Source organism: Odocoileus virginianus, chromosome 26 (genome assembly GCF_023699985.2).
Source record: "Odocoileus virginianus isolate 20LAN1187 ecotype Illinois chromosome 26, Ovbor_1.2, whole genome shotgun sequence".
Lineage (NCBI taxonomy): Eukaryota > Metazoa > Chordata > Mammalia > Artiodactyla > Cervidae > Odocoileus > Odocoileus virginianus.
In genome coordinates, this window is record NC_069699.1 from 27,379,771 (window position 1) to 27,405,320 (window position 25,550).

Here is a 25,550-nt window from a genome sequence, read left to right on the forward strand (position 1 = left end):
GGGTTGGATATTTAGGGTATGTATGTGGGGGGGCGGGTGGGGAGGGAGGAGGCATTTTGAATTTGGGCAGCCTTTCTATCCATCAGGAGACAAAGCACCTATTGAAATTTCTGTCTTAAGTTTTTACTCTTACTAAATGTGTGGACAGGTGGCACATTAATTTCCAGTCAGTTTGCCTGTATTAAGCAGGACAATATTTTTAATTAGTCAAACATGTTTAACCCCAAATGTGTTTGTTCTCCATTTTCTTTCTTTTTTAAAATTTGTGTATGCTGTGAGTTGGTTGTCATGGTGCCCAGGTGCTGAATCTGAAGGTGGAGAAGGGGTGGGGTCGATCACAACCCCTGTGTGAGACCCACCTTTTATTCCTATGTCATTTCTTTCTATTCTTTACTCAAAGAGAAGACTCGGTTGCATCATTTTGAAGTATTCGGAGTGACATCTGTCTTGGTTAACATTCACTTTTGGGGTAGCTGGACTTTCTTGTGCTCCATGTGTGATTACCTTTTGCCTTATCTTTCAGTCCTTGGTCTAGGCTCACTTTGACTCTAGCGGCGTCTTGTTTTACCCCCTTAACATGTTCATTGTGTTAAGAACACGACAGACAAAGCATTGGTGTCCCTATGACCAGAGTGGGGAGTATGACAGACATTTTAGCCCTGTAAATCTGCCTTTACCCCGACTGTGTAGATCTTGTGACGTTACTGTGAAAGATAGTCTGGGAGGTAGTTATTTAGAACCCTCATGGAGTTTCAGGCAAGGCATTTGATACTTTGGGACATGAAATAACTTTCCTAAGGGTGCCCAGGTGCAAGAATCAAGTCTGGACAGCTCCATACCCTGCAAGCCACACTGCCTGCCCCTCTCCTGTTCCTAGGCATTTGAATTGATTGCCAAACAGGACTAAGAACCATTAGTCCAGGCATGACAGGTTGTTTCAAAGATGATAGGAGGAGACAGGCGCCATCAGGGCAAGAGACTGACCGCTCTGTATTGAAGCACTTCCATTTTCTATAGGAATAAGAGCATTCATGGTCAGTTTTGAGAGTTTGGGGCTTTGTATATCAGTCACAGTGTTGGGCATTCTGATGAATGTGATCCTGCTCTTAATCAGTGAGATGGCTATTTCGACCCCTGTTCTTCCCTCCCTCAGATTATCCATGACAAATGAAAAGAGATTGAGTGACTTGCCCTAGATCACAACTGTGAGTGGTGAGGCGGAATCGGGACTGAGGTTTCCCTCAGTCACAAGCTGGTGCTCGTTTGGTCATCCACACCGGAGGAGGCACGAATGCACGCTTGTTTCCTTGTGTCATTCACGTGTCAGCGTCAGGCAGTCAGAAGATACAGTGAAAAGGTCATTCAGTCTCTCCTTCCTGTAACTCCTGGACAGATGTGTCTCCTCTGCAGGGGGACCTGGAGTGGATTCATAAGCTGTAAGCAAGTGGGGCGAGGAGTTACAGATTTGTAGAAATCCTGTACACTGTTTCTGTCATAATGTAAGCACTTGTACTTAGTCTATGTGAATTTAAAGAATTATTTTGCATCATGTGGTATCTGTCCAGTAACACATCACTTCTATTACATCTTCTATGCATCAAACCATAGAGCCTCTAAGACATGCCCTCAACACTGCATCTCTTGGAGTAAAAGGCTGGTCATCCTGCCTGGTACTCGTGTGAAGCTGTGCGTGGTAAGAATTAGTATCCCTCAGTTGACTTTCAACATCAGCAGTGGGTGAGAAAAATAGACACGGTACCAGTCTTTCTTGAGAAAAACCGTATCAAAGATGTTTGTTCTGGGAAAAATACATTTATTGCTTTTTTTTTTTTTTTTGCAGAGGGCAGCGATGTATAGTTCAGCTTTGGAAAAGTCAGGTTTCGAGGAATGAAGCAGACTCTAGTTGAAGTCCTGAATTTTTCCATGATGCATTCCTCAAAGACTCAAGAAGCATAAATGTCTGCATTTGGAGAAATGTTTTAAAATGTGTTACAGCAGGTTTGGGCATTTATTTGATAATTCTTCTGGTCGTATATGCAGAACATTGATTCAGTGTAAGGGCAGTTTTATGAACACAGATTAATTTTGGGGTACACAACAACAAAGATGCACCTTTGGTTGAATGAAGAAGGCTGTGCCTTTAATGAGTAAAGTAACATCAGGGGGAAAAAAAAGAAGTTACACCAGGAAGCATATTGTAATTTCTTGAAATAAAAAAAAATTTTGAAACATAAAAATAATAATCCACCCTAAAATTTATAAATGCTGTAACTATCTCAGAGAAACAAACTTTTCATGTTTTTTTTTTTTAATTGTGAAAAATGAAGTAGGAAAAAAGTATCAACAGTATCTCCAGATCTCCTTTCAAGACTGTTAATCATTTGAATTTTTGAAATGGAAAATCACTTACAGGAATAATTAGCATTATGTGCCTGACCTGGTGCTTACTTTAAGTCCCTGTTGTATCCTCACTAAAACTTTTGAGTGGTGAGGCCCTATCATTGACCATCTTTTATAGCTGTGGAAGCTGAGGCCTAGCGAGGTGAGAGTTCTTACTGAAACCACGTAGCTGTTTACCAGAGAAACTGAGACTTGAACCCAGGCAGTCTGACCCCAGAGTTAAGGTACCTAACTGCTGGGCCATACTGCTTTTTCAAGGCTTTTGTTTTAGTTTTTCCTATTACTTGTTTCATATTAGCCTGAACTCGCCCCTCCCCCCCGCCTTTTTTTAAGGGAAATTAGCTCAGACTCAGCCCCTTTTCATTGGAATGATAGACGAGCCTAAGTATAATTGTACTACTATAGATTAATGTGCTTCTCGGCCTAGTGCCTGCTGAAGGCAACGTTTAGGCTGTTGTATTGGCACATTCATTCACTCATTTGCTTGTTCATTTGTTCCCTCAGTAAATTTCTCAGAGTCAGTGACATTCCAGGTCCTGTCCCACACACGGGGCATACAGCTGTGGACAGAACCATCCCCTGGTCTTAGGGTGCCTTCATCCCAGTAGAGGAGACAGAAACCAAATTAAGTGTGTGTTTCATGGTGGTAAGTGATAGAGAGAAACTCATTCCGGGCCAGGAAATGGGGTGTGTGAGTGAAGGATGTATGGTTTTTGCTTTAAGGAAGAAAAAGACAGTGAGACCTGAGGGGGCCATGCAGAAGCTTAGGGGAAGGGCATTTCAGGAGGAGATCAGCAAGTGCAAAGGCCCCGTGATGAGAGCCCACTCATAAGAAAAGCCTCCCATTTATATTAATCTTACATGTATAATATGTATGTATAAATATGACGTATTTCTTCCTGATTGAACTATCACCCATTTCTCTGGGGAATATCAGTGTCAATCTGTATTAAACGAGAAGGTGCCAGATAATGTAAACGTGGCACTTCTGGTTCCAAAGATTCAGTCAACATGGAATGGGGCCTGAAAGATTTGTTCAGTGATTCTGCGTCTAAGATACATCCTTTTGTGGCCAAATGTGTGGTTTATTTTTAGTGGGCTGTAGTCTTATCATAGATATTAGAAACCGAGTTTCTGTATGTTCTACTGTGCAGTGATTATGTGGGGATAAGAACTGGTCTCCCTGTCTTTGGTTACCCATTTACAGCAAATAAAAACAATTGCCTTTATGATTTGAAAATGGGTAGCTGTTACATCATGTCAGAGTAAAACATCCTTTAACTGTTTTAAAGTCTTACTGAAAAGGTTCCTCATTAGTCAAAGTATCAGATGCTATATACTTCAAATTTACTTTGCAACACCATTGCCAGCTGTTGGTATCAATCCACAGGAAATTATATTTTCTTGAGGAAAAGTCTTCTGAAATCCACAATTTCTTGCTGGACATTCATAGCAAAATGTTTATGTAAAACCCTTGTGAATGCACATATGGTGACAGTTCTGTGAAAGCCTGATTAGCTGGTTTTCAACTTGCTGGATTATTACTTAAAAAAAAAAAACAAAAACCATCCTTTTCAGTTAAGGGGGATATAAAGGCATCAGAAACCCTCTCACACCATTTCATTTCTGATATCCCTCAACATGGGGTAAACAGTTAAATTGATTTGAGTATGAATTGTCTCCAGAATACTTCCTTTCTGCTTGGCAGCCCTATGTAGAAATCTTTGCCTATTGCAAACGGGAAGTCTTCAACTCACCAGCCCCCTGAAGAAAGGTTTTGATGGTTGAGCTGTTGTCAGACCCTGAGCTCTGCCACGTGGCACTGGGGGCCTATGCAGCGCGTTGGCTGTCGCTGTCGGAAGGGGGGTGTTGGCAGCTGTGAGCACCCCTGCCTGACCACCTCCTTTCTGACCAGGAAGAAGAGGACAGTGATCAAGCAGAGGGTCTCAACAGAGGTCTTAAACCACCAGGTAACATGAGAATGGATGCATACAGGCTGCCAGGGAAGTGGGCTCCAAGCTCCAGAAGTGTGCAGAGACTGAGAATTCCTATATGAACACCTAGGTGACTGATGACTTAAGGAGTAAGTCAGTAAGGATTAAACAGGACCCAAGTTAATTGATGCTAATAGGACATACCGAAATGGAGATATTTTTGGTCTCTGTTTTTTTTTGCCATTTATGATCTGCTGGCAGGAATATTTCATGACATCAAATACATGGCAGAAAGCAAGAAAATGTATATATATACATATATATATGTACACACACACACACACACACACATCTTCCGTATCTTACAACCCTGCTATCACATATGGCCTTTGCGGACAGAGTATTGTGTGTTGTTTAGTCTTGGAAATTCTTTTAAAGATAGGATGTCATTTACAATCTTCAGGCCATATGTTTACTTAGACTTAAGAAACACGGGCTAATCTTTTTCTATTTTGAGGAGTAATAAATTGAAAAGATAATTACATAATATGGTGCATAATGTAACTCTGGCTTGAGCCATATGTGTTTAATTTTAGAGAAACATGCGTGATGACAGGTTATGAAAGGATGAAACTATTTTAGTCATTTTAAGGATTAGAAGCATGATTTCTTTCTTTCTTTTTTTTAAAGTAAGTGTCCCTTATTTCTCCCCACCTTCTCAACAAAACAACCCAATACACAAAGCCAACGAAAAACACCCTCCTGAAAGCAGTTTGTTTCTGTGGTGACCACTGGCAAGGAAGATTCAAGTTTGAGGGCATATTATTTCCAAGTTCTTCTACAGTTTGATGCAAGCTTCTGTGTGCTGAGGGGAGTGGGTGCCATGTAGTTTCTAGTGCCGGAGCAGAGTGGAGTTGCTGGATTTAGAATCCAGCAGAAATTGTTCATGTGAATATCCAATTAGATTCTGGTTATCTCTTTCCTTATTAAACTTGATAGGATATCTGATACAAAATGCCTTGGCGGAGAAATGCAAGACCCTTTCTTTTCTTCCTTCCACAGATGTCTCTTGAACACCTTTTATGCTTCAGCCACTCTGTCGTTGTGGTTTAGTCACTAAGTTGTGCCCTGACTCTCTTGTGACCCCATGGACTGTAGCCCGCCAGGCTCCTCTGTCCATGGGATTTCCCAGGCGAGAATACCGGAGTGGGTTGCCGTTTCTCTCTCTAGGGATCTTCCCGACCCGGGGATCAAACTCACGTCTCCTGCACTGAGACGCCTCCTTTACCGCTGGGCCACCAGGGAAACCCCTGGGCTGTTACCTTGGTACCTAAGTCAGATAAGATATTCCCCGTAAAACTGTGAAGTGAGCAAGAGGCTGATATGCCCAGACCACATTTCACGTCACCTTTAGAATGTACTCCTTTAACCATGATCCTGCCCCAGAGGTAAAATTGTCAGGTGTGGTAGGCAGTGTAATGCTGCCTGAAGATACCTGTTTCTGGATCCCTAGAGCCTAAGAATACATTAGATGGCAAAGGGGAACTAGATTTATAGATGATATTAAAATTGCTAATCACCTGACCTTGCATGTGGAAGATTATCCAGGATTATCACAGTGGACCCAGGGTCATTGTCAATTCAGTTCATTTACTCAGTTGTGTCCAACTCTTTTGTGACCCCATGGACTGCAGCACGCCAGGCTTCCCTGTCCATCACCAACTCCCGGAGCTTGCTCAAGCTCATGCCGATAGAGTAGGTGATGCCATCCAACCATCTCATCCTCTGTCGTCCCCTTCTCCTCTCACCTTCCGTCTTTCCCAGCATCAGGGTCTTTTCCAATGAGTCAGTTCTTCGCATCAGGTGGCTTAAGTATTGGAGTTTCAGCTTCAGCATTAGTCCTTCCAGTGAATATTCAGGACTGATTTCCTTGAGAATGGACTGGCTGGATCTCCTTGCAGTCCAAGGGACTCTCAAGAGTCTTCTCCAACACCACAGTTCAAAAGCATCAGTTCTTCGGCCCTCAGCTTTCTTTATGGTCCAACTCTCACATCCATACATGACTACCAGAAAAAATATAGCTTTGACTAGACGGAATTTTGTTGGCAAATAATGTCTCTGCTTTTTAATATGCTGTCTGGGTTGGTCATAGCTTTTCTTCCAAGGAGCAAGCGTCTTTTAATTTCATGGCTGCAATCACCATCTGCAGTTATTTTGGAGCCCCAAAAAATAAAGTCTTGACACTTGTTTCCACTGTTTCCCCATCTATTTCCCATGAAGTGATGGGACCAGATGCCATGATCTTAGTTTTCTGAATGTTGAGCTTTAAGCCAACTTTTTCGCTCTCCTCCTTCACTTTCATCAAGAGACTCTTAGTTCCTCTTCACGTTTTGCCATAAAGGTGGTATAGTCTGCATATCTGAGGTTATTGATATTTCTCCTGGCAATCTTGATTCTGGCTTGTGCTTCTTCCAGTCCAGCATTTCTCATGATGTACTCTGCATATAAGTTAAATAAGCAGGGTGGCAGTATACAGCCTTGGCGTACTCCTTTCCCGATTTGGAACCAGTCTGTTGTTCCATGTCCAGTTCTAACTGTTGCTTCTTGACCTCCATACAGATTTCTCAGGAAGCAGGTCAGGTGGTCTGGTATTCCCATCTTTTAAAGAATTTTCCAGTTTGTTGTGATCCACACAGTCAAAGGCTTTGGCATAGTCAATAAAGCAGAAATAGATATTTTTCTGGAACTCTTGTTTTCTCAATGATCCAACAGTTGTTGGCAATTTGATCTCTGATTCCTTTGCCTTTTCTAAATCAGCTTGATTATCTGGAAGTTCATGGCTCATGTATTGTTGAAATCTAGCTTGGCGAATTTTGAGCATTACTTTGCTAGCGTATGAGATGAGTGCCTTGAACATTCTTTGGCATTGTCTTTCCTTGGGATTGGAATGAAAACTGACCTTTTGCAGTCCTCTGGCCACTGCTGAGTCTTCCAAATTAGCTGACATATTGAGTACAGAACTTTAACACCATCATCTTTTAGCATTTGAAATAGTTAACTGGAATTCCATCACCACCACTAACTTTGTTCATAGTGATGCTTCCTAAGGCCCACTTGATTTCACATTCCAGGATGTCTGGCTCTAGGTGGATGATCACAACATCGTGATTATCTGGGTCATGAAGATCTTTTTTGTATAGTGTTTCTCTATATTCTTGCCACCTCTTCTTAGTATCTTCTGTTTCTGTTAGGTCCATACCATTTCTGTTCTTTATTTTGCCCACCTTTGCATGAAATGTTCCCTTGGTATCTGTAATTTTCTTGAAGAGATCTCTAGTCTTTCCCATTCTTTTCTTTTCCTCTATTTCTTTGCATTGATCTCTGAGGAAGGGTTTCTTGTATCTCCTTGCTATTCTTTGGAACTCTGCATTCAGATACTTATATTTTCCCTTCTCTTTTTTGTCTTTCACTTCTCTTCTTTTCTCATTATAGTATCCTTAAAAGTTGAAGTGGGAGATTGAAGGTATAGAAAAAAGGGATGATAGCGGGAGAAGGCCCTGCCCATGTGCCTGGCTTTGAAAATGAGAGCTGGAACCACGTGCCCAGGAGTGCAGGCAGCCTCTAGAAGCTGGAAAAGACAAGCAAGTATGTAGATATTTTCCTGTGGCCTCTGGACGGAGCACAGGCCTTCCAACATTCTTGGTTTTAGCCTGGTGACTCATTTTGGACTTATCTCCTGCAGAACTGTAAGACTATAAATATATACATTTTTAGTCCCTAATGGATGGTAATTTGCTATAGTAGCAGGAAGAAACTAACACGTTGGAGAAGAAGCACACTGCTGGTGTTAGATAGTGACTAGAACAGTTGTTCTCAAGCATGACTGTACCTGGAACTTCAGAAATGCTAATACCTAGAGCTTAGATACCAGAAATTCCAATTTAATAGGTCTGGCGGGTGGCCTAGGTGTGAGAATTTTGCAAGTTCTCCCGGTGACACATATGCACAACCAGGGAGGTGAAACACCGGTTTAGGGGATAAGCTTTGGCTTCAGATAAACCTGGTTTCCTGTTCAGCATCAGTCTTGGACCAGCTGGATGAGTGAGCAGGTTACTCATAGTTTCAGATTCCCCAGCTGTAATATGGGGTTGTGGGGACTTTCTACCTTGAGTTGTAGGATCCTGACATGTGGAAGGGACATTTGTTTCTGGCATGGTGTTTACTCCATAAAGGGAAGCTGTTGCCGTGGCTATGTGATCACGACTTGGACACGCCCAGCTGGCTCCCTGATGAGTTTAGTGGACACAGAGCCTCGCTGAGTTCCGTGCCTTGTGCTCACAACTGCATTCCGCGCCCAAGTCTGTTAGGAGACCCATTGCATGGAGTGTCGAGAGGATCAGTAAAGTTAGGGAGCTCTTCCATAGTGACACAGGTAGTGAACCTTGGCGTCTGATCTTGAACCAATATCCCGCTCTGAGCTGAAGGCTGTGTCTGCTTGCCCCTGGGTAGACCTCCAGGTAAGGCTTGCTTGCTGGGCAGCAGTGGAGGATTTTGGAAGCTGACGGCGTCAGACTCTTAGCCTTTGGAGGCGTTTCACAAACCATTGCCTGCATCAGCCCTCAGCTGAGGGTGGCACTTTGTATCGGATTCAGTCTCTGCATGATAAACCATACTGCCCTGTTGCCTGCCGTCAAGGCGCAGGAGGTTGAAAGCCATGGGAATGATGATTCTTAATGGTTATAGGCTGTTTGCCTCTGTCTGCCATTTAATCTAATCTTGGGTTCAGTTGATACTATTGATTAGGTTCTTTTCAAAACTGTATGCCGTGTATGGGGCTTCTCTGCATGGGGTAAAATGTTATTCTTCTCGTATGTGAGTTGAGAAGAAAAGGTGAAAGTATACAATTAATTTGCCTGCACTTTCTCGCAAATTGTATGCTGGATTTCTGTGAAATGCTGTATGGAACAATAATCCAAGCAAATTATTGTTATTTACTGTGACTTTTGCCTGCATATTTAAAGTCAACAATTATGTTTCCCTTCTGTACTTAATGGCCTTTGTACAACATTTTTAGAAACCTGGTCAACTGTCAGTAAGAAAACCTGCACTTTGACCCCGTGATTCTTGGGGAACAGGTTAACAATATCAGGCCTAACAATCAGGTCTGGTTTCCAAAAGAATTCACCCAACTCATTGGGGCACCCTCAACCATCCCTTCCTTTGAAGAAATTAATAGGCCATTGTTTTAAGTCTTATTTTTTGAAAAACACAAGGTCTCTTGTCATGGGTATTACTGTTATTATTGAAAGGAAATAATGTCACTGACTTTGATCTTAAACTTTTTTCCTTCACATAGCTTACATTTGGATGGACAGTTTGCTTGTCTTTGGAGTTCTGTCATTCCTTGGGTCTTTCTCATGAAGGTAGGGCATATGTGTATCACATCAGTCACCCTTCTCTCATCCCAGTGCAGGCCCTGATGGTGCCCTTGATTTTGTGTGGCCCTTCCTTCCATTTCCATTTAGCAGCCATCAACCTAGAGATATTGGTGGGAAGCACAGGTGTTTTTTGTTTTTTTTTTGAAAGGTGTCTCCAGTTTGGAGGTTCAGGCAAGTTTTTGTTTTATTTAGGACTCATCACCCTCACTCCGAATGGACCCAAGAAGAGCAGCTGATGGTCAGCCACGTGTGAACAAGCTAGGGTTCTGTGAATTTGAAGAGGTCCAGCTTCTTTATTCCCTATCTCCAGATACTTTGGGTTATGATATTTCCAACAAAACAAACCAACCTACCCAGTAAATCCCCCAAACTAGGCTTTCTCTTTCGAGAAATGAGTCTGACTTTGCTTGTAAAATCTCTTCATCTGATGAAGAGTAGGCTTGGTCAAGTGTATGTAAAAAGACCCGCTAACTGATGGAATGACTTTCAAACCGTTCTCAGAACTGTATTTGATCGGTGGCTGGAGCAGGAGCCCAGGATATGTAAAGTGAGAGGAAAGCACAAAGGTGAGCGGTCACCTGCATCCTCTGCAACCTGAGTGACAGTCGCCAACACTGAGTCCTGTTTGCTTGTGTGTGCTCAGCTCTGTCTGACTCCTTGCGACCCCAGTGGACTGTAGCCCTTCACACTCCTCTCTCCGTGAGATTTTCAGGCAAGAATACTGCAGTGAGTTGCCATTTTCTCTTCTAGGGGATCTTTCTGACCCAGGGATTTGAACCCGTGTCTGCTGAGTTGGCAGGCAGGTTCTTTACCACTGAGCCACCTGGCAAGGTGCCCCTGTTTGCTTGTAGATCTATTTAAAGGGAATAAAAGGTTTCAGCTCTAGCAGGATCCCCTTTAACTGTTCTTCTCACTCCTCAGAAACACTTTTCATTAGGAGTTTGGAGTTCCTTATTCTATTCCACTTTTATATGTGTATTGACATAGTTAGCCTTTTTGGAGAGTTTATAAGTTTAGCATCAAGATGTATTTGTCTCCTAACTCCTTCATGCTTTGTTATTCATCCTTGATTTTGAGAATGATGTAGTGTTAATATGTATAGATCTAGCTTATTCTGCCTTCTCTGGTGTCTCAGACAGTAAAGAATCCGCCTGCAATGCAGAAGACCCGCCTTCGATCCTTGGCTCTGGAGGATCCCCTGGAGAAGGGAATGGCTACCCACTCCAGTGTTCTTGCCTAGGAAATCCCATGGTCAGAGGAGCCTGGTGGGCTCTAGTCCATGGAATCGCAAAGAGTTGGACACAACTGAGCAATTTTACTTCACTTCAGCTTACCCTGCTGAAATTGCCCACTGTATTCTGATGATGACTTGTGCTTACTCATTCCAACATTGATGGATGTTTATAATTTTTTTGACTGCCATAAACATTTTGGCATGTACAGTAGTTTCTTTAGAGTCAACACACAGAAGTAGAATTGCCAGGAGTTAATTGGACTTACTAAGGCATACTGGTCCCCCGTTTGGAACTTGTCATCATGGAGTGTAGGAAGGTACTATTGTGTCATTCCTTTCCTCACGAACTCTCTCATCTGGAGAAAAAGTGGCGGAGAGTAGTTCTGTCTTCAGAATAACTTTATTCCAGCTGGATTTGACTCCTCCTCTTGAGGATAGCAAATCCTCAAGAGGAGGCAGTGATCTGATCAGGTCCCTAATATTTTATAACAGATGGTTTGCATTATATTGTGTCCACTGATTTCATTCATTTAAAGGGAAATATCACACTCCATTGATTGACTAGCAGTCAGCTTCATCTTCTGTTACAAGTAGGATCATGGTTTGTAGAAGGAAGGCATTAACCAATTAATCCAGTGAGAGAGAGGTTCAGAGAGGTTGAACCATCAAAGGCCTGTTTTTTTAAGCTTTCTCGACCATCGCTTTCAAGAGGCTAATGGAACTTTCCAGAGCATTGTTCGAAGCAACAGCACACAAAAATAGAATAAAAGAAAAGAAAGTGTTAGTCGCTCAGTCGTTTCCAACTCTTTGCAACCCCACGGACTGTAGCAGACCAGGCTCCTCTGTCCATAGAAATCTCCAGGCAAGATTACTGGAGTGGGTTGCCAGAAAAGAAAAATATAAGAATAAACAGGAGGAAGAATTTTGATGTGAAGGAGGCTTTCCACTATTCCTTCTCATCCTGAGGTGTGGTAGGTAGGTAGATCAGTCCTGACAGCTTTTGGGGACGAGATGAATTTTTCAGGCAGTATGAGAAATGCCATCCACACCAACTGATACCTTCCCCTGGCAACCGCCTCACACTCTATCTTTTATCATTCCTCTTGATCCATCATCTAGAGAATGCTAGAAGGCAGGAGAATGTAAGTTCCAAATAGGCATTGGTGCCTGTCTTCTATCTTGGTTTATTTTCAAAAACCTTTTTGAACTTTTGAACTGCTAGTACCCACGGGGCAGTGTGCAGGGGAGTTGATAAATAAAGATAATGTGGATGTGAGTACAGTTTCTTTCATATGTAACCAAAGAAGCATGTGAGCTCCAGATAAGCTTTTCTTAGGGAAAAAAAAAATTCTAAATGTCAGAGTTTTTTGAGTAGGGGTAGGGAGGACTCCAGCGTTAAAAGACATCCTGAGACCTTAGACTGATGAAGAAAAAATCAAGCCGACAGCTTGTAGGGAAATTTGGCTGAAGGCTCTTTGGTTTTCATTAGGTTTAGAGTTCTTTCTCCCGTATGCGTTCTCTTACAGCCTCTGTTTACTATTGTAATTGTACTCTCTGTTTTCGTCTGTAATGGTCACTTTCTTATTCCTCCTCCAGTAGATTGAAAAATGAGGGTGTCTGCAACTTATGCAATTTGTTGGGTGGATATGGGACTTTGTTCTTTTCCTAACAGAACGTCTGAGGAAAAAAAAAAATTAGCTTTTGTTATTTCTGAAGCATCTTTGAAAACCTGAGGTTTTTATATTCAGGTGAAAGTAAACATGAAGCAATAATTAAAAGCTAATTATCAAAACAGAAAAGACTGTACTTTATAAAGACCCAGTGCAATTAAATACCTGGTTTTTAGATTGTTTATTACCATTTTTAAATCAGTGGCTTCATTGCATTTCTGCCAATCCTGAGTTGAATCAGCCAGCTGATGATATCGACAAGATTTACCCCAGTATTAGAGATATAAGCCTAATATTTCACTTACTTGCCAAAAAGTTTTTTTTTTTTTTTCATTAAGGAAAAGATAGTTCAGCCTCTGACACTCCCAGAAAAACATACACTGCCAAGTGCAAGGGGAAAATTGAGAGCTTATTATTATTTAAAAAAAAAATATATCCCCATCTCTGCAAATCATGGTAGTAATTGTTAATATTAGATTAGGTAGATTGGGCATCAGTGTCAAGTTCCAACTTTTTGCCCCCGTATCTACGTCTTAATTATCCTTGGATTAGCAGATCAATGTGGAACACAGTAGACATTGTCTCGATAGTTGTTGAATTAGCAAACAGGGAAATTTCTAAATGACTCGATTCAAAGCCTGTTTCACGTAGAGATTTGACAGTGAAATGAAATTTTGTAAGAAGTGCAGAGGTTCAAGTGGCTGACTGAGATTTTGTATGGAATAACCTTGCTCTTGCTGGAGTCTGACCACGTGGACTTCTGATACAATTTCTTTTTTTTTTTTTTTTTTTTTGACTTACATTTCTCGGGTAGATGCACTTCAGGTGTGGAGGCATGGTGGGAGAGGACTCTTCATCTCACTGTGTTCCGTCTCGGAAGGCTGCCGGGCATTGAAGCTTCCACCCTGAAGCCCTCATCTCCCCACTCATCTCTGTCCCTTTGTGACTAGTGCTTCAGCCTTGGTGGATGGTAGGCCCCTGTTCTGTGCAGGATCAGGCACTATCTGATTTTTTTACTGATACTGGAGAAACATATAGGGTTTTAGAACTTTAGGGATACCCAAATAATTGCTTATTTAAAACCTGCTGGGGTGCCTTACTCCTAGATGTCACAATGAGAGAGATGGTGGGAATCACAGTAAATGCCACATTTTCTTAAATCTCTATGTAGTTCCATTTTCCTTCATGATTTGGGGGTCCTTAGAGAATGTATCACATTGAGAAGTTGATTGAGCCCTGTGTGAGTGTGTGTATGTGTGCACATGTGCGACACATGCTTAGATGTAATGTATTTGTACTAGTGCACAATACATGCGTATGTGATGTATCTGTGTCTGTGTGCACCATAATAACATGTGCCCACACATGTACACCAAAGTGTATATGCACGACACCCATGCGTACGCCTGTTACATTTTCTCAGCTCAAATAACTCAAGTTTCTTACCTCACAGAGAAAATCACTTCTATGAAAAGTTGAAAAATAAATATTATAATCAGCGAGGCATCACAAATAACTTTTTATGTCTCGATCAAGCTATTAAATGCTTTTTTATTTTTAAGTAGATAGGGGGATAAAATTGCTACATAGTTCATAAAGTGGTATGCCATTACTGCCTGCTGTGCCCAAGAATTACGCCAGCTTTTTACACTCATGAAGTAAAAGCGGATTGGAACTGTGATCAGTGTATTATCCTATATTTCTTATTGTGCATTCTCTTTCCTCTCTGAGCACCTTTGTAGACTAAATGGCTACTAATGACATAATTACAATTGTTTGTCACCACCATAATGCGAGATTTCCGATCTCATCATGAAGATGTAAGTTAGATAAAGGAGGAGTTTTGGCAGGAAGACAAAGTGCAGTGATTTATTAAAGGCCAGATGTGGTTGTTAAAAGCTTTTCTACAGAAGGCTCAATTGAATGATGGGAAATAGGAAAGAAAGCGCTCTGTACACCCAGCCCGTGGTTCTTGGTGTGAGTGACACAGTTGCTCATGGAAGCATGACAAATGAGCCACATATTTTATTGTTGTGTACAAGTTTTATGTTGGAATTTAAACAGGGTGAGAAGGGTTCATATTAGCTTACATCCGCCAAGTAGGTGTTTAAAGGAAACTAATGAGACTTGAAGTGCTGGCGATATTTTCAATTCGCTTAGTGCCTCATAGCAAGAACTGAAATATCTTACGTTTCTGTCAAGTTTCAAAGAGGGAAAATCCCAGCACTGTTAAAATAGAGACAGAGAGCACGAGAGAGGTTAATATGAGAATTCAGAGAAATCAGAAGCAAGTGGAGACAAGATATTGCTTAAGCGCTGTTGACATACATACTGTACACATAGACTACATATATACAGTCAGACTAGAGAGCTGCTTCTAGGGAAGGGGCACAATTTCTGATTTTAGTAGTATTTGCACACACAAAGCTCTGTTAAAATAATGTTAAGACCCTGTAGTGATGTAGGCTGTGAGTGGTTCAAAGAGGGTTTTTGAGCTTTTTGTAGGAGGAAAGAGGAAAAAGAAGAAATGGTTCTATTTTAAAGCCATTCTCTGGTCTCAAGGGAGTGATCTGCTTCTCTTTTCCTTCTGTCCTTCCTTCCCCTCTACCCTGCCTCCCCCACTTTCACTTTCCCATGTATGGAGAGTGACGCCGTAGGATTGGGTCTGCATGGTATGGAGCCTGGAACTATACTAGGCTCTCTCTTCCAGGGTGGATAGCAAAATCATTTAAAATTGTCTAAGTTGAAGACCTCAAGTATTTTTGCTTAATTCTGAGTCCAGCGAGAGCTTTAGTGCAGTGTTCATAATACTGTGACCCCCCTGCCCTGGCCTGTCAGTGGAGACTCTAAGATCATGTTCATTTGTTTTCTTCTCTCATGGTTCCACAGACTTGATAGGTCTTACCACACTTTGTGACTTCATGTGTCTTTGCATGTTACCTGACATTTATTCCCAGTTTTTGGCCCGTTAGTTCCACAGAGGCAGGCAGGCATGTCCCTGGGCCTGTCACATGACTTGGCACTTGACGCACATTAGGAAGGTGTTTCTAGAATGACTCAAAAGAACCACACGGACAATGGCTGAGGATGTCACTGGAACACTAGCGACTCTTATTTAGACGAAACTTTCTCAAACTATCAACCCTTGTCCACCTAATTAATGGCGCAGTTTAGATGCCTTGCTTGGCATCCCCTTAAGGTGTCTGGCCTTAGAGCCCAGTCGGATCTGCTCCTTTCCAGATTGAGTTTTGTCTCCTGGGGCTCATCATGCAAGTCCAGGGGCCGCCACTTGGTGTCTCATACCCAACCCTTGCATGATTTAGAATAAAGTCAGAAAAATGCACGTGCTTTCTCCACCCCTTGATTCTCTCTTCCACTTTAAATATTATATTTGTCCTTTGTGACTCATGTATTGTTCTTTATAAAGAGATGAATACAGTTGAAATGCAAGGAGTAACGTTTCGAAGAAATGAGACATGCAGAGCTGGGCTGCCTGCAGGGGCGGGTGTATTGCCCGTACAGAAGGAGCTGTACAGCAAGGGCCCTGTGGTCGCTTTGATCCTTTGCTGCCGCCATCTTGAAGTTCTTATACTTCTGAACAAGGGGTCCCCTGTTTTCATTTTGCACTGGGTCCTTCAAATTATGTAGCTGGTTGTACCCACTGGTACGTGTTTCTTCTTTCATTGTAGTCACCTGTGACTTTTCAGGTTCCTAACGTTCCTTCACTGACCAGAATTTGTGTTATCTGGAAGTAGGTTACCTCATGCCTGATCTTACCTGACCATATGGCCTCTCAAGGTTTCCTTGAGTGTTTGGGAGGAAGTTGGTCCTCATGAGACACAAGCAAATGGGATATGAGCTTTGGCTTTGACCCACACTTGTGGCTTCAAATCCTGGCTCTGCCATGGGCTGGTTACTTAAGCTTTCCAGGTTCAGCTTCCTCATTTACAAAAAAAGAAGATGATGGTAGTGTGCCTAAACCCTTGGCTTGAGGTAAGGATTGATGTAGAACGAACTTCCTAGATGCCTGACTCAGGTGGGAGCACTCACTGCTAGGTACTAGAGTGATCATTGGACACCACATTTCTGGTTACACCTGACACTTAACGAGCTTCCTACTCTTTGTGGTTGCTGCTGCATTGAAGTTGCAGGATTCTCACTGTGCTTTGATGCTGTGACATGCCAGCAGTCGAGGTTCTGTGTGGCCTGGTACTAGAGTTCAAGGGAAGACTTGACTCAGCTCTGCTTACTCCCTTTCCCTGCCCGAAGCCCAGGCCACTCCCTCTGCCCTGTGCTTCCTCATTTACTCAGATGATTGATTGACATAGAAGGGATTTGGATAACTGGACTTAGCGTCTTGTAACCCATTTCTGTTTCCCAGTGGCTGCTCAGTTCATCATTTAAGGAACCAACCTCTTTTCTGCAGAGCATTTAAAACACATTTTGAAGCAGCTAAGTAACTCATAAGTAACCTCATCCTCCCATCCAGGAAATTTGTAAAACATTGCGCTCGTCATGGGGACTTGTGTTCTTAGAGAGAAAGCCAATGTTATTGGGGACTGTAATGGTGTGGTATATGATGCATTTATTTATTGAACAAATATCTATTAAAGACTGTGTGCCAGACAGCTATTTACAGCGCCATCAAGAAGCTTGCTGTTGTGTGGCTGATACTATGTGTGTTTGTCGTTCAGTCATGTCCAGCGGTTGGCAACCCCATGGACTGTAGCTCTGCAGACTCCTCTGTCCATGGAATTCTCAAGAATACTGGAGTTGAGTTGCCATTCCCTTCTCCAGGGGATCTTTCCAACCCAGAGATTGAACCCAGGTCTGCACCGCAGGCAGATTCTTTACTGTCTGAGCCACCAGGAAAGCCTGCCTGACGCTCTAGGTGGCTGAAGTGTTAGACCGTGTAAAGGACGGCGTCAGATAAAAGTGCTGCGCAGGAATATTAAAAGAGGTGATGGAAGAAGGGTGCCTCTGGGCCACTTTGGGGAGACACACAGGAAAAGCCGCTCAGAGGAAGCGACATTTGAGCTGAAGTTTGAATGGCAGCAGGGAGGCAGCCAGGGGAAGGTTGGAAGATGCATATTCTAGATTGAGGAGCAGCCAGTGGGTTCCACGAGTGTGGTGGATTTGAGAAAGAGAAGGACGACCAGTGTGGCTGGAATGGGGTGTGTGAGAGGGAGAGAAGACATTGGTTGGTCAGGAGAACTACTTGGGGCCTGATCTTGGGCTCTGTAAGAGAGAGTCATGTGATCCCTGAGCTCTAGTGCTCTGGCTGTTATTTTCAGGCTACATGGGAACAGGTTTGGGTGGATTAACCTGAGTTTATCCACCTCAGTTCTCTAATTAAGGGGCATAACACTGAAAGAAACACAAGAATTAGAGTCCCAAGGCAAGTCTTAGCTCTGTGGGGACAAACTGTCTCATTTCCCTAATGAGTCATTTCAACCGTAAGACACTAGCTTGGTATAATAAATTAATTATTTAGGGCTTGTGACAACTACTTAACAAATGCAAAATCATATTTGAATATTAGATAGCTGTTATTATTGATAACCTTTCATTTGATAACCTTCCCTATTGAAAGTCCCTATTTTTCTTAATTGCAAAAATGCATTTTTCTGTTCATTAAAAAGATTTTATATTACTTATGGAGAAACCTAGTAGATACATTCTTGCTGGGTATAGTTACTTTATTCCTTAAATGGTTCACAGGTACTGGTTCACACTCTTTGGTAACTTTTTGACCTTCTTTTTGAAGGCCTGGGATGTTAGAACAAGTGGCTACCACCTATGGAATTCTGTCTCCTGGATTCCATGTCTCTTAACTGAACTGACTTTGAAATATGGGAAAGCTTAAAAAGAGGGGTTAACTGGCGATTCAAAGGACGTTCCTTTAGAGGGAACTCTCCAGAGTTACTGTAAGACAAAAATCCCATATCTCCAAAAATAACTGTTGATTGCCTTGGAATTGAGCTTGTGGATATAAGCAGTTTACATGCTGGTCTATGGGAGCGGTAATTCTTGATGAAATTCTTGTTGAAATTCAGTCTACATAATTGACATTTTGGTGAAGGAGTTGACTTTTGTCTGTCTGCTTCTCAGAAGCTCTTGCTGTGCTCATCAGGACTTTTGTGTCTGTCAGAGAATCAGAGAGAACAGGTTCTGTCCGTCCAGTTCTCTAAGATTAGTTCTCAGGAGCCATGTAAATGGTCCCAGAGAATTTGAACTTTAAAATCAACATTTGCTTGATTTCGTAGACATCCCTTGGAAAGATTATCTCAGATTACTGGAAAACTTTATTGTTCAGGGTTAGAGAATTTTGCATTCTGCTTTGGAGTCATTTTCAAGTTTTATTAGAACATTTACTAGCAATGGCACTAATTATTTTAAATATGACCCTGGAAATGGGCTATGTCAGCTTGAAAAGACTATTTTTAACAGAATTTGGTTTTAAAGGCAGGTTTTATAGACGTTATAGTAATACCATTGTTATCTAATTAGCATCCACTGTGCAAATGTACGTGATATTAGAGAAGCGAGTATACATAAAATTATAAATTGTGACATTTTATGAGTTTTTTTGTCATGAGTCTTATACAGTCATCATTACTTAAGGGTGTGAATTGTGACCTTAGACATTACATCATGTAAAGACCAGGAGACAGAAAAACTGAGGATCAATTTTTGATTATAATAAAGTTTTAGTATGAGGCACTTCTGAATATGTGTCACGAATATGAGTCATGAATTTCACACCAAACCTGACCTAGTATGATTATGTTTCGACTTCAAGGGGTTTTCAGTATTTCAAGTCTAAGCCTAATTCTAAGGTTTCAAAATGATTCACATTCAAATCTACTTTTATGTTTTATAATTAAATAAGAAAATATTGCTTATACCTACATTTTTACTATTCTTGGACAGATTATAATTATTTCTTTAATTTCACCAATAAAATAGCCCATTTCTTCATTAGTAAATTACAAGGCTATCTCAGTAAAAAAAAAAAAAAAATTAGTTTGAATGTGGCTTGCCATCTCAGATAGTCATTTCAGCTTGGAATTTTCTCACTTTTTTCATTAATTCTTTTTGTAAAATGTGAAGATACTTTCTAGGTAAATTAATCCCTTCCAAGCGGTAAAATAACTTCCTTTTTGGAAGAGTTATTAGAGTCTTATTCTTTATAATCTTAAATACCACTTATGTTCAAGTGAACAATACATGAAAAAATTACACTAGTTAAAAAAAGAATGATTACGACCTAGGCCAAGTACATTGCAATTATATGTTCATGGAAAAGTGAGCTTTCTACTGGGAAAAGCATGATATAGATGCCCAGGAAATTTCCAAAGTTTTAAGTATTTTTGTAAATTAGGTTGTTCCTAGTTAAACAGGTGGCTTTAAAGGCTGGTTTCACTGTTGTTTTAATCATAGTTTAGTTACCATGGAGAAATATGCAAGTTAGCATTTATACACAGAAGTGAAATTTATGCTGCATAGATAATAGCCTAAATTTAGCTTGACTTAAGTTTACCACTTCCTTTTTTCAACCCAAAAGAATAATAATATATCCCATAAATCCATTAACAAGTTAATTTCTTTAAACACTATTGTTATATTTTTAGAGATTTTATTTCTTAAGCTTCAATGGACACTTCTGTCAATGCGACTTCTTTGAGCATAGTATGTCATGTTACATTTGATTTGCTCTAACTGTGTCACTCTTAGGTTTAATAAAAGGTTCTGCTAAGTTTAAAATCAGTCATGTGATGAAAAACTAATGTTTGGACACATTGTATCTCGTGGGGTTTTGCAAAAGACTTTTGTTTTCATTCTGAAAATCTTCAGAAAATATACAGTGGTGTTGGGACTGACCTGATTTCAGAGTCCTGCAATAGTTTTGATGACCATTCAGCTATATTTTCTGAGACAGGTCTTCATAATGCACTGTTTGGATCTCATTGTCCTCTTAGCTGGGTGATAGATTTTTTTCACCCTGAATTAAGAGGTTCATTTGTGTGGAATACGGCAACTGGGAGCTGCCTTTGCTGCCATTTGCTCTACCCAGTACCTCAGAGCGAAGGCTAAGTTTTCAAGGACAAATGTAGTAAAAGTGTCCTCATCCAACATGAGGTCCCCCAGCACAGGGAGAGAGCAGCAGATCCCTTTCAACACCAGCTGTTCTCACAGATATAGATTGCTGCAGTGAAATTTTCTTAATATAATTCAGGAAGCTCTAGAGAATTCTCCAAAACAACTGTGCCAACAAGGAAAATGTTGAATTTTTCATCAGCTGCCCAATGCTGAGAGTTACTAGGCAATCCGTTCATTCATGACCAGATGTTCAGTGTGGTAACGCTCTGCAGTTAACTTGAACCCTGTGGCCTGTTTACCATTGGCTGCAAGGACATTGGCAGCAAGCTGGCATTGGAGAATTGAGGCCCGTACAAGCAAAAGACCGAAGTGCGTGTCTGTGGCTTCCTGGTTTTCACCAGCGACCAGACAAGGTAGGGAGTGATGAAAGAAAGGAACGCCATCACATCAGTCATTCTGGAGGCACAGAGTATTTGCTGTAGGATTGTGTCCTGGGGGAGCAGTTGGCACATTCTTACGCTCCTTTTTATTTGGGAAGAAAGGCAGTCTTTGTTTAGTTGAATAGATTTTTTTTTTCAACCTGTGTCTAAACCATCAAACTTTTTGTGGTGGGGGCAGTAGGCGTGGGTGGTTAAGACAGTAAGAAAAAGGTTTCTAATTTTAAACTAGAGGAAGTCAATAAAAGTTGACTCTTAATATTGAAACCTTACGAGGTCCAATCTGGAATTGGAAATATGTGATATTTTTGCCCTGGGTAAACTTTATTTTTATATGTGGGGAATATTTAGATCTTCCATTCATACAGAGTCACCATTTCCTTTATATACATGTTTTGGGCCCATGACATTTTTGTGAACTGTTTTAAGTCATAGTGTTTGGGGAAAGAGGGGACTTAGATGAAGGAGGAGTTTTGGAAAAAACAGTATAATTTTCCACCTTGAAAAGGATGCTTCCTTAAATGATGAACTGTGTTTGATTCTGAAACTGAGCATGCCAGGCACAGGGAGGCAGAATTTCATAACATATAGTTTTGTCTCAGATAGAGGGCTTTTCTTCCCACCTCCATGGCCCTGCACGGTGATTTATTTTATTAAAATACGCAGGACATGAAATTGACCATTTTAAGCAACTACACTGTAGTTTAAACTGTTAGTTCAAAGCTGTATGGGGAAAGAAAAGCGGTTTTCTTATTTAGCCATTTTTAATTTGGAGGTCAAACAGTGCCATCCCAATAAGAAGATGGCCTTTGTTTCCATGAAGAGAAAGTCATCATGAAATAAACCTTTTGCCTTTCGGAGACTTGCGCTGTTTTTTCTTCCTGTAGAATTCCTGCTCGCCTGGTCCATCCTTACTGACACCAGTCCATCAGGACACAAAGGGAGCTTGGAGGGTCTTTGGAGCAGCAGAACCCTTGCAGTAACGATGTTTGCTTTGGCAGAGCCTTCTGCCTTTGGTTTCTAGGGCTATAGTCAACACTTCCTTTGCATTTCCTGCTTGCAGAGAAAGCTGGTTACATGTTGTGCCGAGATATGGAAATTTCTCAGTACTCCATTTAAACCTGCATCTCTCTAGCCCTTCGAATCACACCGAGCGAGTCTGTATTTCATTTGTCTGGCTGATTTTCCCCCCTCTTCTTTCTGAAAAGTCCCTTGGCTTGTTGATTTGGAAAACCCAGGTTTTGAATTACAGCAGGTACTGACGTCGGGCTGCCGGGCTGCGCTGTTTTCTGGGATGCTAAGTTGCTGATAGAAAAGCGAGAACCAGTTTACAGTAGCTCTGACACCACTGTTACCTTTCTGCAGTCCCCTCCAGCTGCTCCCAGCCCTTCGGATGCCTTTGCCGTGCACACAGTTTGTTCTTGGGTGTGAAAGCAAACAGTATTTGAGTTGGCAGCAACTTCTCTTTCAGTGGAGTTTGCTGCCTCGGCAAGAAACCGCAGCGTGAGCTTTCTGCTGCTGAAGGTTTCCACTGGCAGGATGGCCTTTTCCCACATTTCCTTGGTTTAAGGAAACAGATTTCTGAACTTTTGTTTTTTAAAGACAAAATGCCAACATTTAACAGCTGGAGTTAGTATATAATTTATGGTTTTCACTTTATGTTCTTGTGGATGTATCAAAATTAAAAATCTGCAATTATTGTTAAATTATGCAAGGTTTTGCAAAAAGAGTGATTAAAAATAGACTCTCTGTTACGAGGAATTCAAGAAAGTCATTGTTACCCAAACAGGTATTCTCAATTATTCTATCTTTAATGGTTTTTAATTGTTATAATTTACTCATATTCTATTACATCTCTCAGAGGTGTTTCTGAAAGCTCTTTGTTTTTCCTTTGAGGAACAAGTAGGAGTTTGTTCATTTGCACCTCTTCAACTTTTTTCCCCCTCCAAATTTTATTTTTGGTTGTTTTTTTTTTAAAACATGTCAGTGTTAATCCTCACGTTAGGTAACCCTTCTTGTCATAGTGGTTTTGTCTGGAGAATCTTGCCTGTGTGAGCAAAGCAGACAGACCTGCTGCGTGTCAAGGTGACTGTCAGCGGGTACTCGTGTGCCGCTCAAGGAGGTTATCCAGGTCTCTGCTACCCCAGAGAATCTGCCTTCTAGGCCAGTGTCGGTGTGGGTTTTGTATATTCCTTTTAGGAAGAATTTACAGCTGCACCTTACAGACTTAGTATATATATTCCTCATTGGCTGGAGGCCTTGCTACATTGGTAAAATATTAGAATCAGGAAACAAATGCAGTCAACCAATTAAAAAAAAAGTGACTGAATGTTGCCTCCAGATAGGTAGTATTTTCGTCCTATTGGTACCTAGAGACTGGTGGTTTTGTTATTTCTTTTTCTGTGGATAGAGGCGGAGATTCTGAGAAGCTTTATTAAATCTCCAAAAGCCACGCCTTTAATGAAAAAGTGGCTCTAACATACATGTTTTCCTGATTTCTCAGAAAATAAAATAGGAAGTGAGAAGGCCGTTGTCCTTGGTACACTGTGAAACTCTAAAGATCATTCGATCTACATGTTAGATTTAAGATCAGAACATTAGCTGTGATAAATAACAGGGGACAAAATTTTTCTTTTCTTTTCAAGGATAGTGGCAGTTAATCATTTTTATCTGCCCGCTTTGTAGACTTGATTAGATTTATTATGTATGCCGCATGTTTATGGCATTTTTATTATATGTTGTTAATTTGTTGTAACTGCCACCACATTTTTTTTTTTTCTTCCGTTTTCTCCCCGGAGGACCCTTGAGAGCATCTTAAGTGTCAACTGTTACCTTGTGCTTTAAGAAACTTTAATTTTTAATTTTAAAAAAGGCATAATAGTCTACCAGTTATAAAAAAATTACCAGTGTTATAATGAGTCGTCATATAAAAGGAAAATTTGCAGTTGTGTTCTGCTAAACACTTAAGTTTTTTATTGCTTATGTAGTGCTATACGTTGGGGTGGATTTAGAGAATGCACGGTTTTAAAAACACTTCACCTGAAACCCAGAAGGGAGAGCCGTCAAACACACACACTCAACTGTGATTTTCTTTATTACTGGAAAGTCATACATGTAGTTTGCAAATCACTAGTAGGTAAGACAGTCGCGATGTGCATCACTTCATCAACAGCCAAACACTTAGGCTGCTTCAAAAGTCAGGCAGTCGAAAGATGCATTTTAGAACAACACACTCTTTTTTAGCTTACTGGCACTCAGAATGGATATGAAATCTGTTAAATATAGAGGCAATTCTTTAAATAAGGCCGACAGTTAAAATTGGGAAGTAGGAGAATTAGATTGGAAATGATTTACGATGAGTCTACAGGACATTCAAAAAATAAAGTTAGCAAAGGAAATCCACTGGCTGTATTGGCTACATTACAGCAAAGGATTTTTACTTTTCCTCCCTTTTGAATTGGCCGGGTATATAGGCAATGCAGAGAAACAGACTTGCAGGCGGAAAAATTGACAGCATTTTTCTTTTTACTGTATGTTCTGGCATTGGTTTGGTATTGGCATTATAAGTCTCTGACTATAACTAAGTCAGTTTCTTGTTTTGACAGTTACAAACTTTTCAACAACAGAGAACCACCCATTCTCTTAAGAGTATTTGATGTTGAAATAAATAGAAGCTGGATTGACCAGCAGCTTTGTTTTTGTCATGCATCCTGAACATGTGGGTCCTTAAAAAAATACCATTTGAAGATGACGTGGGTGTGGTTATTGAGCTTGTAATGTATAATAATTACAGATGCATAGGTCACTTTTAAAAATTGGTATGTATTTGTTCATACTCCTCTAGAAGAAGTTTATACATTTCTATGGAACAAACTATGAATTAAGAGAAGACAGATTAGAGGCAGTGTTAAATCCTTTAGGTATGAAACAGTTCCACTGACAGCTAAAATTTGTTCTTATGGTGGCTTATTAAAGCCTTTAAAATTCTTATTTATAATGGGAGGTGAGAAAAGAAAATTTTAGGAATTTTAGATATAAAATCACCAATTATTCCAATCATAGCAGTATTAAATGAACCAAGAAAAGGTTGTGTGCATATTAACTAGTGGTAGAGGAATTCAAGGGGCTGAAGTTGTTAAGCCAATTTTTGACTTTAGTGTTGTAAGAAATGCAGGGTGTCTTATATGTATGAGATGATCATTTGATTCCTTCCTCCTCTACTCTAGTCACTACTTAGCTCAGTAAGTGTTTAAAATTGCTATAGGAAATTTTGAAAGAACCAAAAGTTCATGCTGAAACACTGTATTTAGGAATAAAGTGCTAAGAGAAATGAG

The 25,550-nt window shown here is 40.8% G+C and overlaps 1 protein-coding gene across 13 annotated transcripts in view; it reads left to right on the plus strand.

Moving 5' to 3' along the window:
• FOXP1 (forkhead box P1) overlaps positions 1-25,550 on the plus strand; it is a 615,660-nt gene that overhangs the window by 170,656 nt on the left and 419,454 nt on the right. For 2 of the 13 annotated variants that reach the window (XM_070455669.1, XM_070455671.1), the window contains one exon: positions 1,841-1,998. The exons of the other annotated variants lie outside the window; for them this stretch is intronic. The gene's annotated coding sequence lies outside the window, so the exon portion shown is untranslated. The remainder of the gene's footprint in view (positions 1-1,840; positions 1,999-25,550) is intronic. 13 annotated transcript variants of the gene reach the window in all.